We start from the raw sequence: 14,145 nt of genomic DNA, 5'->3' as shown, positions 1-14,145 counted from the left end.
CTCTGGTGCCTTGTTTCTTTAAACTATTATTGTAAGATTGTATTGAGCAAATAAACTTAACAATCATACTAAAATAGACATAAAAAAATAGAACAAATAGGTAACACAAAAAATTATAGTGGTACCAATATGGATGCAATGTACATATCAATTCATAGAATTATATACAACTAAGAGATGGGAGGACTTGCAAGGTCTGACCATTGGGCTTTACATATTCAATAATCTAAAGGCAAAGAGAGAGAAATAAACAAAAATAAAACTGATTTCATTGCCTTATTGCCTTGCTGAAATACATTACATAAGCCTCTATTTATAGAGGTCTTAGAACACTCTAGAAAAGACAATACAGTTATTACATATCTTTAGGTATTAAATATTAAATATTGTTATTGACTTCCACAGTTGGATGGCTTTTGCCAGATGAGTGATGGATGGTTGCTTGTCTATCATTTATAGTGCTGGACAGCTAACTTGGACTGCCAATAGTGGGTCATTGGATAGAAATTAATTCTTCCAACACTCCCCTTTAATTTCTATCATTAACAAATTTTACATCAGTAATACCCAATTTCTCTCACAGATATTCATAGTTACTCTTCAGTAATGCCTTAGTGAATTTTTTTGCATAATTGATCTTTAGATTTGTAGAACTCAAGGTAAATTTCTTCATTGTTGACCAATTCTCTGATGAAGTGATACCTTGTATGAATATGTTTTCTCCTCTTATGAAATGTATGATTCTTAGATAATGCTATTGTTGATTTGTTAGCACAAAGAATTTGTGTTGGTTCTTCTTGATGATGGTGAATGAACAAAATTCAATGTATCCATACTACTTGACATGTTGTGGAAGTGGCAGCTACATATTTTTCTTTAGATAATGAAATAGTCACTATAAGCTACTTCTTTGATGCCCATGACATGACTACTAATCCAAGGTGAAAGATATCTCTGGAACTGCTCTTCCTATCATCAATGCTACTTGCAAAATCATAGTAAGTATAACCAATTAAACCAAAATTGTTAGTTTTGGAATATAGGATTCCATATCCCATTGTTCCTACAATATATCTCAATATTCTTTTTCCAACTTGCCAATGAGAATTTTGTGGTGACTCCATGAACCTTGAGATCAAACTAACACAATACATGATGTCTGGCCTTGTAGCTATCATATACATTAAACTTCCAACAAGTCTTTTAAACATAGTTAGATCAACATTTGAGTTCTCTTCCTTGCTAAGTTTTGTTCTTGTTGCAACTGGAGTTGATGCTAGATTGCAATTCATCATTTTAAATCTCTTCAAAATATCCTTTATATACTTGGATTGACAAATAAAGATACCTTTGTCACATTGAATAACTTCAATACCTAAGAAATATTTCATCAACCCTAAATCTATCATTTCAAATTCTTTCATCATTTATGACTTAAACATGTCTATTGAGAGATCTCTAGTGAATATCAAATCATCAACATACAAACATAGAATCAAAGTTTGACCTTCCTTATTAGTCTTGACATACAACATGGGCTCATTGTTACTTCTATTGAATTGATTACTTATCATGTATGAATCAACGCGCTTATACCAAGCCCTAGGAGCTTGTTTCAAACCATAAAGTGTCTTGTTTAATTTATATACCTTGTTTTCATGCCCACAAACTTCATAACCAAGTGGTTATTTAACATACACCTCTTCATCAAGAAAACCATTCAAAAAAACTGATTTTATATCCATTTGATACACTTTCCAATCATTTTGTGCAGCTATTGCTAAAATAGTTTGAACAGTTTCAGGTCTAGCAACTGGAGCAAATATTTCATTATAATCAACTCCATATTGTTGCGAAAGACTGTTAGCAACTAGTCTTGTCTTATGCTTAAAAATTTCACCTTTTGCATCAAATTTAGTTTTGTAGGTAAATCCATTAATTCTCATGTTTTATTTCTTTCAATAGAGTCAATTTCTTCATCCATTTCCTTGACCCATTTATCTTCTTTCATTGCTTCATCAAAATACAATAGATCACAAGAAAATAAAGCAAAACTTCAATAAATGTCTAAATTCTCTTTTTCTTGATCATATATCTCTTTTAAGGTTCTTGTCTTGTTACTTTGTAACTTGGTCTTGAGAATGTAGAATCTGATTTATCACTTACATTTGAACTTGGAGGTGAGGCTCCTTGCACTAAGTTTCTTAGTGGAGTATTAGGTAGTGATTGAGTCAATTGTTCCTTCAATTCACCATCACTTTATAATATTGGGGATCCTCTTGTGACATGTTTGTTATCATTTACATGCCATGAATCTTCTTCTTCAAATTTAACATCCCTACTAATGATCAATTTCTTTGAAACATGGTTATACAATCTATAAGCTTTTGATTCTTCACTGTAACCAATAGAGATACGTTTTTCACTTTTATCATCCAATTTCATTTTCAATTCAAATGGAACTAATGAATAAACAACACATCCAAATACTCTATAATGTGATACATTATGTTTCTTACCATTCCATGCTTCTTGTGGAATTGTGTTCTTAACACTCTTTGTAGGACTCCATTTCAAGATGTATACAACACATGCTACTGCTTCTGCCCAAAACTCATTGGATAAATTTTTGGCCTTCAACATACTCCTTGGCATTTCCATTATAGTTTTTTTCTTCCTCTGTGCAACATCATTTTGTTGTGGTGTGCTTCTTAATTCCATGAAATGTGCAAAATTCTAAAAACTCATTAGAACTGAATTTTTCAAACAAAGTTTTAAATTCCTTGAATTTTTCAAAAGCTTCGCTCTTTTGTTTGACAAAGTATATCCAAGTCTTCCTGCTCAAATCATCAATAAATGTTAGGAAATATATACTTCCTTCTAAAGATGGAGTTTGCATGGGTCCACATATATCAATGTGAACTAATTCTAATGGTGTTGTTGCTCTATATGAACGTCCTACTGGGAAGCTTTCTCTATGTTCTTTTGCCAATATGTAACTTTCACATGAACTTGGTGGTTGCACTATTTGAGGAAATCCTTTCACCATATTTTTCTTATAACAAGCTCAAAGTATCAAAATGAAGATGACCATATCTCAAATGCCATAGCCACGACTGATTTAAGTATACTTTTTTGAGACTAACTTTTTTTCCTCCTTGAATGCAATGAATCTGGAGTGGGAGCATTCAATTTTGTGTCATGTTGGCCCTTGCAATTAGCTTTCCACCAAGATTTCTATCCAAAATTGTTCAAACATCATTATCGAAAGAAACTTTGTAACCCTTTTGTACTAGTTGACCAACACTCATGAGATTGTTTTTTAATCTTGGCACAAAATACACATTAGGAATATATCTTTTTCCTCCATTTTTTGTCAAGACATTTATAAGATATTTTCCCATTATAGAGACTTTATTGTCATTTCCTAGCTTTACTTCATATTTTACAAAATCATCAAAGCTAGCAAAAAAATCTTTATTTCAAGACATATGTTTACTACATCCACTATCTAGGAACCATATATCACTAGAACTTTCTTGAGTAACATTACAAGTTATAAATAAACTACTTGAATTGTTATCAGATACATCTGAGTAATTAGCACCATTCTTTTCAATCTGCTCTTGTTTCTTTCTACATTCAATTGTAATATGACCAAATCTTTTACAATGATGACACTGAATTTGAGATTTATCAAACCTTGATGATGGGTGTTGAAATGAACTTCTGCCATGTCCTCTGTTCAAACTTTGAATGGATTGATTTGTTATTTCTTCTTTATTTAGACTTCCACATCTATCTATTCTTCTACCTCTTCCTCTTCCTCTTCCTCTTCCTCTGTAATTTGATCTTCATCTTCCTCTACCAAAAGATACCTATGATCTAAAAGCATTCTCTAAAGAAGAATTATTATTTCTATTCATTCTTGATTCATGAGATACTAGTGAACCCATTAACTCATCAATAGAGAGTATTGCCAAATCCTTAGATTCTTCAATGGCAACAAAAATGGCATCAAATTTTCTAAGAAAACTACAAACTATCTTTTGAACAACTTTTTGATCTGTCAAACCATCACCATATGATCTGATCTGATTAACCACATTCATTACTTGATTTAGAAATTGATTAGCTGAGTCTAAATCCTTCATACACAAATATTCAAAATTATGCCTTAAAGTTTCCAATTTAGCAATCTTACTTTTTGATGTCCCTTGATATGCTATTTCTAAAATATCCCATGCAATTTTAGACTTTTTAGCTGCACAAACCTTAGGAAAAATTGATTCATCTAAAGATTGTTGAATTAGAAACAACACTTTAGCATCCTTTTTCCTGTTAGCTTGTAATTTATCCTTTTCATCTTGTGTTAATGTAGACTCATCTTGTGGTTCATTAAAACACTTTTCAATAAGATCCCATATGCCTTGAGAATAAAAAAATGTTTTCATTTTTATAGCCCAAAATTCATAATTTTTACTAGAAAATATTGGAATTTGTGATTGAGCTATACTTGATGATTTTAAAACTTTTCTCTACAAAGAAAATCCACCAAAAAAATCTAAGCCAATGAAATATAGCTCAAACAAACAACAATATAATACTTATTTTCCCCTTTTAACAATTTTTTGCTCATTAGACTTCACTCTATGAAATCAATTCATACCTTCTCTCAAACATTAACCTAGCATATTTTCTTCTCTAGCTCTTTGCAGCCACTTATCTCCAACTTTAAAAGCTTATGATCTGCAATAAAGAAAACATTAGAGACTTCATTCACTGCTACAACAGTTATACATATCAACAAATATTTCTTATTTTCCTAGGCCCAATTCTTCGTGCTGTGATACCAATTTGAAGGCAAAGAGAGACAAATAAATAGAAATAAAACTGATTTCATTGCCTTACTGCCTTGCTGAAATATATTACATAAGCTTCTATTTATAGAGGTCATAGAGCACTCTAGAAAGGACAATACAATTATTACATATATTTAGGTAGTAAATATTAAATATTGTTATTGATTGCCACAATTGGATGGCTTTCGGCAGACAGTTGATGGACAGCTACTTGTCTACTATTTATGATGTTGGATGGCTAAGTTGGGCTGTCAAAAATGTGTTGTTGTGTTGAAATTAGTTCTTCCAACATAATCTCCCACTTGTAGTACTATTAGTACAATCATGAACAACAACATCAATTTTGCTCTTTTTCTTTTGTCTTTAATATTATATTGTAATTAGACGCTTGAGAAGATTTTAATCATGCCAAATTCTGTTAACGGACATTGCAAATTAATCTTCTCCAAATTTTTATTGGATTGAATAAAATATAATGATCAATCATCTTCTCATCCATCTTTTAGAGACTTAAGGTCACCAAACAATCTACGATGAGGAACACTACTCGACAAAAAGAAGCCTTTTCCTCAACTGCTACATCGGCATCATGTTTCTCAATCACCTCCTTGGTTATTGGTTTTGGCTTTCCCATTTTGGCTTGTAACTTTGGACACATCATTCATTATAGTTTCTGCATGTTTTAGGAGAGTCTTCTCATTTCTCCATGGACTCTCATGTGTGGCAGCACTCTTTACTTCATATCTAGCTTTTGCAGCTACTACTTTTATGTTAGCTTACGTAGCAACTTGTTTTGAAGCATAAAAAATATACATATTTGATGCCACTTGCCCTTCTCTATGCTCAAATTTTGCTTCTCTTTCAAGTTCTTCTATAGCCCTCACACAAATTGTTGTAACACATTTTTCTGCTATTGTATTTACAGGATCTAACTTTTTTCTTGGAATCAATGATTCCATAACAACATCCTATGAAAAATCAACTATTGTAGTCACTGATTATTAATCTCCTATCATAAATGATTATTAAACTACTGAAAACAAATTTCCAGCTAATATTGAAGAATAACACAACTGCAACTTCACTTATAAAATACAGAAAGAAATGCACAACACAATGAACACAATATTTTTGGACAAATTATCCCTAGAAAAACCCCTAAGGGAAAACCGATTCTATAGATGAGGAATTATATTAAACTTCAAAAAATCAAGAGATTCAAAAATTCCTTGCCTCTCACTGGTAGAACTCTAACAACCTCCTAATTTCTCCTGCTGATATTCCTCACTGCTATCCCCAGGCTAACACTGCACCGTTGCTAACACTGCAAGACTATTTGCTAACACTACAAATGTTTCTCCAAAACTTCATGTTCTCCAAATGACCCGACAACCCCTTTTTATACTACTCCTGTTGGTAAACCAATGACCGAGATTAAATAAAACCAACAGCTGAGATTAAGACAACTCGACAGCCAATAATAGAATTGGTTGCAAGGTGTCCAAAAGGGAATCACTAAAATTAGTAAATAATTATTCTTGCAATAACTATTTACTAATTCTTGGCAAGTGGACAAACAACTATCCAAACCACCCATAACTAATGCTACTATATATAGATAAGGACGAACAGCCATCCAAGCTACCCATAAATACTACTGCTATTTTCGGGTTAGAAATAACAGCTATCTAACTAAATAAAATTAACACTCCCTCTTAGGGAGGAAGCTGTTCTGCAGGACACCTAACTTATCTCTGAAGAATATAAATTTTGCCTTCCCCAATGCCTTAGTCAGAATGTCTGCTACCTGCTCCTCTGTAGGAATGTATTGTAGCTGAACAACTCCCCTTTGTACACAATCTCCGATGAAGTGATATCTGATATCTTTATGTTTAGACCTATCATTAAACATTGGATTCTCAGACAACTTGATGCAACTTTGATTGTCACAATGTATCATAGTAGTCTCAACCTTCTGACTAAACAAGGCTACTAACAACTTCTGAAGCCATATAGCTTCACATGTCACCATGCTAGCTACTATGTATTCTGCTTCTGCTAAACTTAGAGCCACAGACTTCTGCTTCCTACTGAACCAAGATACAACTCCTGATCCCAAGTTGAAACAACACCCTAATGTGCTCCTTTTGTTTGTTGTACTTCCTGCCCAATCTGCGTCAGTATAGCCTATCAACTTGATACCTTCACCTCGAACATATCTGATCTGATACTCGACTGTACCACACAAGTAACGTAGCACATGCTTAGCCACTATCCAATGCATTCTCTTTGGTTCAACCATGAACTGACTAAGAGAGTTTACTACAAATGCTATATCTGGTCTAGTGTTGACCAAATACATAAGTGAACCAATCATCTGTCTATATAAAGTAGGATCTATATCTTTCTCCTTAGTTGTATCTACCTTCCTCCAATTTGTGATCATGGGTGTAGACATGGCTTTGCAATCCTCCATCCTGAATTTCTTCAAGATTTCAATGCAATATTTCCCTTGACCAAGGAAAATCTCCCCATCTGTCTGCCACACTTCCATGCCTAGAAAGTAGTGCATAAGTCCTAAATCCTTCATCTCGAACTCTTCTGCAAGGTTCCTCTTGCAATCCACTATGAGCCCTAGTGAACCTGTAAGAAATAGGTCATCCACATAAAGAACAAGAATGAGAATCTCACCCCTAACCATCAAGTAGTAGAGGTTAGCATCTGCTTCACTCTTCACAAAGCCCATTTTCTGCAAGTATGTATCAATGCACTCATACCACGCTCTAGGAGCCTGCTTGAGTCTATATAATGCTTTCTTCAATCTACACACGTGGGTCTCTTTGCTGTGTGCTATAAAGCCTTCTAGTTGTTCTATGTATACCTCCTCCTTCAACTCACCATTAAGAAATGATGTCTTTACATCCATTTGATGGATCTGCCATCCAATCTGTGCTGCAAGTGAGATTACAGCTCATATAGAAGTATACCTGGCAACAAGAGCAAATGTCTCCTCATAGTTTATTCCCTCCTTGTGAGAGAACCCCTTTTCCACGAACCTAGCCTTGTATTTCTCGATGGTACCATCTGCACCGTGCTTTATCTTATAGATCTAGCGTGATCCAACTACAGCCCTATATGTTGGTCTAGGTACTACCTCCCACACATCATTTTGCATTATTGAAGAATATTCCTCAACCATAGCATTTTTCCATACCTGATGTTCTACAGCTTCTTGATAGCTAGAAGGCTCACTATCTACCAACTGACTAACTAATGCCACATAGTCATTGAACTTGGCTGGTTGTCTTCACTATCTAGTACTCTTCCTAGGAGCTCCCACAAACTCCTAAGTATCCCTTTGTGTAGCTGGAACCACATGGTTCCTACTGCCAACTATAGAGGATGAAATGTCAACCTCTAAGTATTCTAAATGCATCTCCTGTTGCACCTGTTTCTCCATACTCTATGAATCTTCACTAACTAAGTCTACACTCATACTGGTAACTGTACTTGAGCTTTGTTGCCCTTGACTTGGTCTTGGAGCTTCTATTGGCTACTCACTCTGATCATCTACTGGAAAATCTCTGGATCTCCTAAATGCCTTTTCCTCCATGAACTTGACATCTCGTCTGACAATAATTCTTTTAGTCCCCAAAATGAAAATCCTATATGCTTTTGAGGTCTCATTGTACCCAACAAAGTACCCCCTCTCTGCAGTCTGATCTAACTTTGTACATGTATCTCATAGAATATGGCAATATGCCAAACTCCCAAATATCCTGAAGTGACTAACATCTAGCTTCTTCCCTATGAAAGCCTCCTCTAGTGTCATCTTCCCTAGCACCTTGTGTGCAACTCTATTCTAAATGTAGACTGATGTATTATACACCTCTTCCCATAAGTAAGGGGCATGTCCTAGTCATGTAGCAGAGCTCTTGCTGCCTCCGATATAGAACAGTTCTTCCTCTTAGCAACTCCATTCTGCTGTAGATTGTAAGGAACAATCCATTCTCTCTTGATTCCTTCTTTGGTGCAGAATTCCTAGAAGACATTTCCTTTGTACTCGCCTCCATTGTCTGACCGAAAAACCTTTATCTTCTTTCCTGTCAAGTTCTCCACAAGAGCCTTGAACTCTTGGAATTGACTAAAAACCTCATCCTTAGTCTTCAAGAAGTATATCCAGGTCTTTCTATAGAAATCATCAATAAAAGTAACATAGTACTCATATCCTCTGAGAGATTTTGTCAACATTGGTCCACAAACATCTGAATGTACTAGATCAAGAACACCCTTAGATCTGGTGTCACTTCTTGGAAAAGATGCTTTTGCAAACTTCCCCAACACACATCCCTTACATACATCGTCATGCTTTGTGCTCACCTCTGGAACACCTGTGACCATCTCAAGAAGCAATCTAAGTGCTCCATGATGAATATGGCCCATCCTCCTATGCCATAGCTCTCCAAGATCTCTAGGATTACTATTGCTCATAAGTGCCTTAGGAGTATCAAACTACAATCTATAAAGGCGACCACTCCTAACTCCAATAGTTATGGGTGATTTCCAATCCTTATGCTTAATCAACACATGTGTCCCTCTAAAGAGTACATTATACCCCTATCCTAAAGAAAAAATACAGAAATCAAATTCATACCTAATCCTGGCACATATAACACATCATGAAGTGGAATTATCTTTCCATTCTCCCTCTGAAACTGAACAGTCCCTTTCTCAACAGGGTTGAGTTTGGAAAAGTTTCCCATAGAAATCTGGACGTTGGTGTCATCCTCCTTGTAACCAGAGAAGTACTCTCTAACTCCTGTCATATGAAATGACACCCCACTATCTATATACCAAACACACTATGAGCTTGAGCTAACCATACAAGCTATGAGTACAAACTCATCTTCCATTCTACTGGAGAGTTCTTTTGCACTTGCTGAAGCTGCCACCTGCTTCTTACCCTTCTTCCTCTTCGGGCAATCACTAACATAGTGGCCAAACTCGTGACATCCAAAGCACTTGACCTTAGAAAGGTCCTTCTTCTTCTTTTCACTTTTTGAATTTGATCCTTTGCTAGATCCCTTCTTTTCTTTCCCTTTACCCGCTAGGGCAACGTCCTCTTGTTCCACCTCATTCTTTTGGCTCTTGTTGGCCCCATTGACAAGACTTAGTCTAAACTCCTCCTGAGTGAAATCAGTCCATAGTCGATCCCAAGTCGGTAAAGTATCTCATCCACTGACAACTTGAACAAAGTCACTCCATTGTTTAGTAAACCCATTTAGGGCTATTCTCACTAGCTCATCATCACTAGAGCTATCTCCAACAACTGCTAACTCATCCTTGACAAGTCTGAGCCTGGTGAGGTAACTTGTGATGTCTTGTCCCTGATTCATTTGGTTATTCTTTAGCTTCTCTCTGAGAATCAACTTCCTGTTGGTGGTAGCATTCTGGTATAGATTCAAAATGGCATCCCACATCTTTTTTGTTGTATCTAGCTCTGTGATATGTGGAACAATATGATCCTTGACACCATCAAGGATAATCCTCCTTGCTTTGGCATTGTCTTTCCTATATGCTACAAGTTGTGTTGCATCTATTGGTACAGGTACCATTCTCTTCCAACAATAAAGAAATGTTGGCCTTCCAGACACCAAAATTTGAGGCACCATCCAATCTATCTTGATCTCTCAAACTAGCTGAAGCCATCTCAAGGGTTTAAAGCAATAATAAATCTAAAGAGATCAAAATTTCTTTCCTAGGGAAAAACTCTTCTACCCTTAACAAATCTCTAATACCATGTCAAAAATCTAACTATTGCAGTCACTGATTATTAATCTCTTATCATAAATGATTATTAAACTACTGAAAACAAATTTTTAGATAATATTGAAAAATATCACAATTGCAACTTCACTTATAAAATACAGAAAGAAATGCGCAACACAATGAACACAATATTTTCGGACAAATTGTCCCTCGAAAAACCCCTAAGGGAAAACCAATTCTATAGATGAAGAATTATATTAAACTTCAGCAAATCAAGAGATACAAAAATTCCTTCCCTATCATTGGCAGAGCTCCGACAACCTCCTAATTTCTCCCGCTGGTATTCCTCACTGGTATCCCCATGCTAACACTGCGCCCTTGCTAACACTGCAAGACTATTTGCTAACACTACAAACGTTTCTCCAAAAATTCATGTTCTCCAAATGACCCAATGACCCCTTTTTATACTACTCCTGTTGGTAAACCAATGATCGAGATTAAATAAAACCAACAACTAAGATTAAGACAACTTGACAGCCAATAATAGAATTGGTTGCAAGGTGTCCAAAAGGGAATCACTAAAATTAGTAAATAATTATTCTTGCAATAACTATTTACTAATTCTTGGCAAGTGGACAAACAGATGTCCAAACCACCCATAACTAATGCTGCTATGTATAGATAAGGACGAACAGTTGTCCAAGCTACCCATAAATACTACTGCTATTTCTGGGTCAGAAATAACAGTTGTCCAACTAACAATAATTAACACATCCTTCTTAATGGGCCAACAACAATGGCTCATTACATCCTTAGAGATATGAAGGGGCTAAAAGGGTTCCTAGTTATTGGGTGCAGAACATAGTGCCATATAATTTCCCCGATCTATAAAATCTTATTCATCTATATTCATTGGTACAATTTCAAGTTCAACAATAGTAACTCTTTTGTTGTCAGATATTATTCCTTTAAAGTTCTTATATGCGGAATTATACTTTTGAATCTCAAAATCATATTTTTAACATCTCATTCCCCATTTCTTACCTTACTTTTCTTCTCCTTTTTAATATCTTGTCTATTTGAATGTCAAAAAAAGTTGTGCCATTATTTCACACTACTGTAGAAAATAGCCCCCACTTCATCCAGAGTCTCTACTAGATGTAAAGTATCTACTTTACTTCCTTTTGAAATTAATAAGGACCCTTTGTCACTTTCCATTTATTAGATTTGAACATGGCATAAAAAAAAATCAGAGAACAATTGTCCAAATGAAATAGAATTATTTTTGATAGTACGGACATACATGACATCTTGTAGCAGCCAACTGTTTCCATTGGATAGTTTTAACAAAGCATCTACTTTACAAACAATATTCAAAGATTTATAGTTAGTAATAAATACCTTACTGAAATTTCCACTTCAAAAGGTTTTGAAAAACTCCCTATGTGGGGTAATATGGAATGATGATGCCTCTGTATGGAATGAAGCTTTGATACCAATTGCAAATTTCAATTGAGCAACTAAATTTAGCAATCCTACTAAGACATCAATAGAAAAATATAATAAACACATAACATATAAAATTATAGACACAACCATTTATAGAAATATATATGAATGACTAGTGAAGAGATAGGAGACGCTGAAAGGTTTGACTACTAGGCTTCACATACCCAACAATTACTACATCATTCATGTCGTGGTTGATCTTAATGATTAGCAACTCCTATGTTTTTGTTGTGCTGGCCTTTTCATTTTTAGCTATTATATTTGGCTTGTATTAAAATAAATGACCATGTAACTCTGCTTAACCTGTTCCCTGGACTCTGATCATTTATTTTTATGTATTCCTCACAATAGAAACATCCTTAATTGTCCCTTTAATTAAGTGTGAAGATACCATTTTCCTACTTTCACATGTTTATAGAGATTCATTAGATTTGAATCATGAATTATTATTCAAAGGCAATGGTATCCTTTTTTTTTTGCATCTTGTCCTTACATAAGGGGAGTTTAGAGAAGTTAGTGTACCATTTATTTTGTAAAAAGATTTCTTGACTCTATTTTTGGCTTTTCATTACTGTTATACATTGTTAATAATTACTACTATCTTTTTTTAAAAACATTTTATAACTTTATTGGACCTCAAATCAATTTTTGTTTGTCATATTCATGTATGTCACTGCCTAAAATGTCATTGGTTCCGCTATCCTTTTTGTAATTTTTAATAGATCTTATTTGGTGTAGACTCCGTAATTTATATCGGATTGGTTTCCTTTGTATGATGGACATGAAGAATGTAGAATGAAGTCTTGATCTTTGAATTTGATGTTAGCCGATACTTGTTTAAATTTACACTCTGAGATTGATATTGCCACAATAATTGATATTAATCTGCATATGAGAATTTGAACCTGATATATATATATATATATATATATATATATATATATATATATATATATATATATTGAAACATGATCAAGTTGAGGCATGACCCAATGTGATCATGCTTCAATATATACAATATTAATTGTAACTATTCATAGCTATTCTCTAACATATGATAATCCACCCTATGGTAATCTCATTAATGATAATGGTGATTGTTTAAGGAAACTTCTGATTATTCAATTGATGCAAGTAATAATGAAGTTCCCTTCATAACTGGCAATGGATCTATATATCAGAAAATTGATATTCATTGGTGATAATCATATGTATTGAATGCACCTGATACAATCAAGATTTATAAGAGGCATTAAAATTATTCTATTCAATTTGAAGATTGACGAACCTACAATGAAACTAACAAGGAAAATATATGAATATGTGTTCTAACAATACTTAGGAGACAACAGGTGTTTCAACACAGAATTCTAACTTTCTTAACACTCCCTCTTTAGTAATGAGTGTTTGAAACTTCTTCATGCAATTAAGTATGACTTACTTATATCTAAAAGAATATCATATTATGAAAAATATATGTAAAGAACCATAAAAATAGATTTTCATAGCATCCAAAAAAAATCCAGCGTAATAACTATAATGGATGTCAATGAGTCTCACAAAATCTAGCCTAGTAACAATGGCACCAATAATTTTCATGACATCAAGCAAAATCCAATGTAATAACTACGATGGATATCACTCTGTCTTGTAAAATCCAACCTAGTAACAATGACATGAATCATTTTCATGATGTTCGATAAAATCTTACCTAATAACCATGATGGATAGAAATGTGTTTGGTGGTATCTAGCCTAATAACAATGACACTAATAACCCTCAATACTTTTGGTAATTGAAGATTGGTCATCTATTGATAAGATTGTCACCTCACAATAGAGACTTTAAAACATATATGAAAGATTGTCACCTTTCACTTAACAAGTTTGCAAATCATATAATTTAATATAATATTCATGAATAAATTTACAAAAAATATAATTAACAATTTGTCATACCAAGCTTAGTTCTAAAATACTCTATTTTCACTCTTGCAAGAGGTTTA

This window comes from Cupressus sempervirens, chromosome 5, assembly GCF_028749045.1.
Source record: "Cupressus sempervirens isolate cs-2001-9-10 chromosome 5, ASM2874904v1, whole genome shotgun sequence".
NCBI classification, from domain to species: Eukaryota; Viridiplantae; Streptophyta; class Pinopsida; order Cupressales; family Cupressaceae; genus Cupressus; species Cupressus sempervirens.
The sequence above is the reverse complement of the archived record's forward strand: the minus strand, read 5'-3'. Positions refer to the sequence as shown.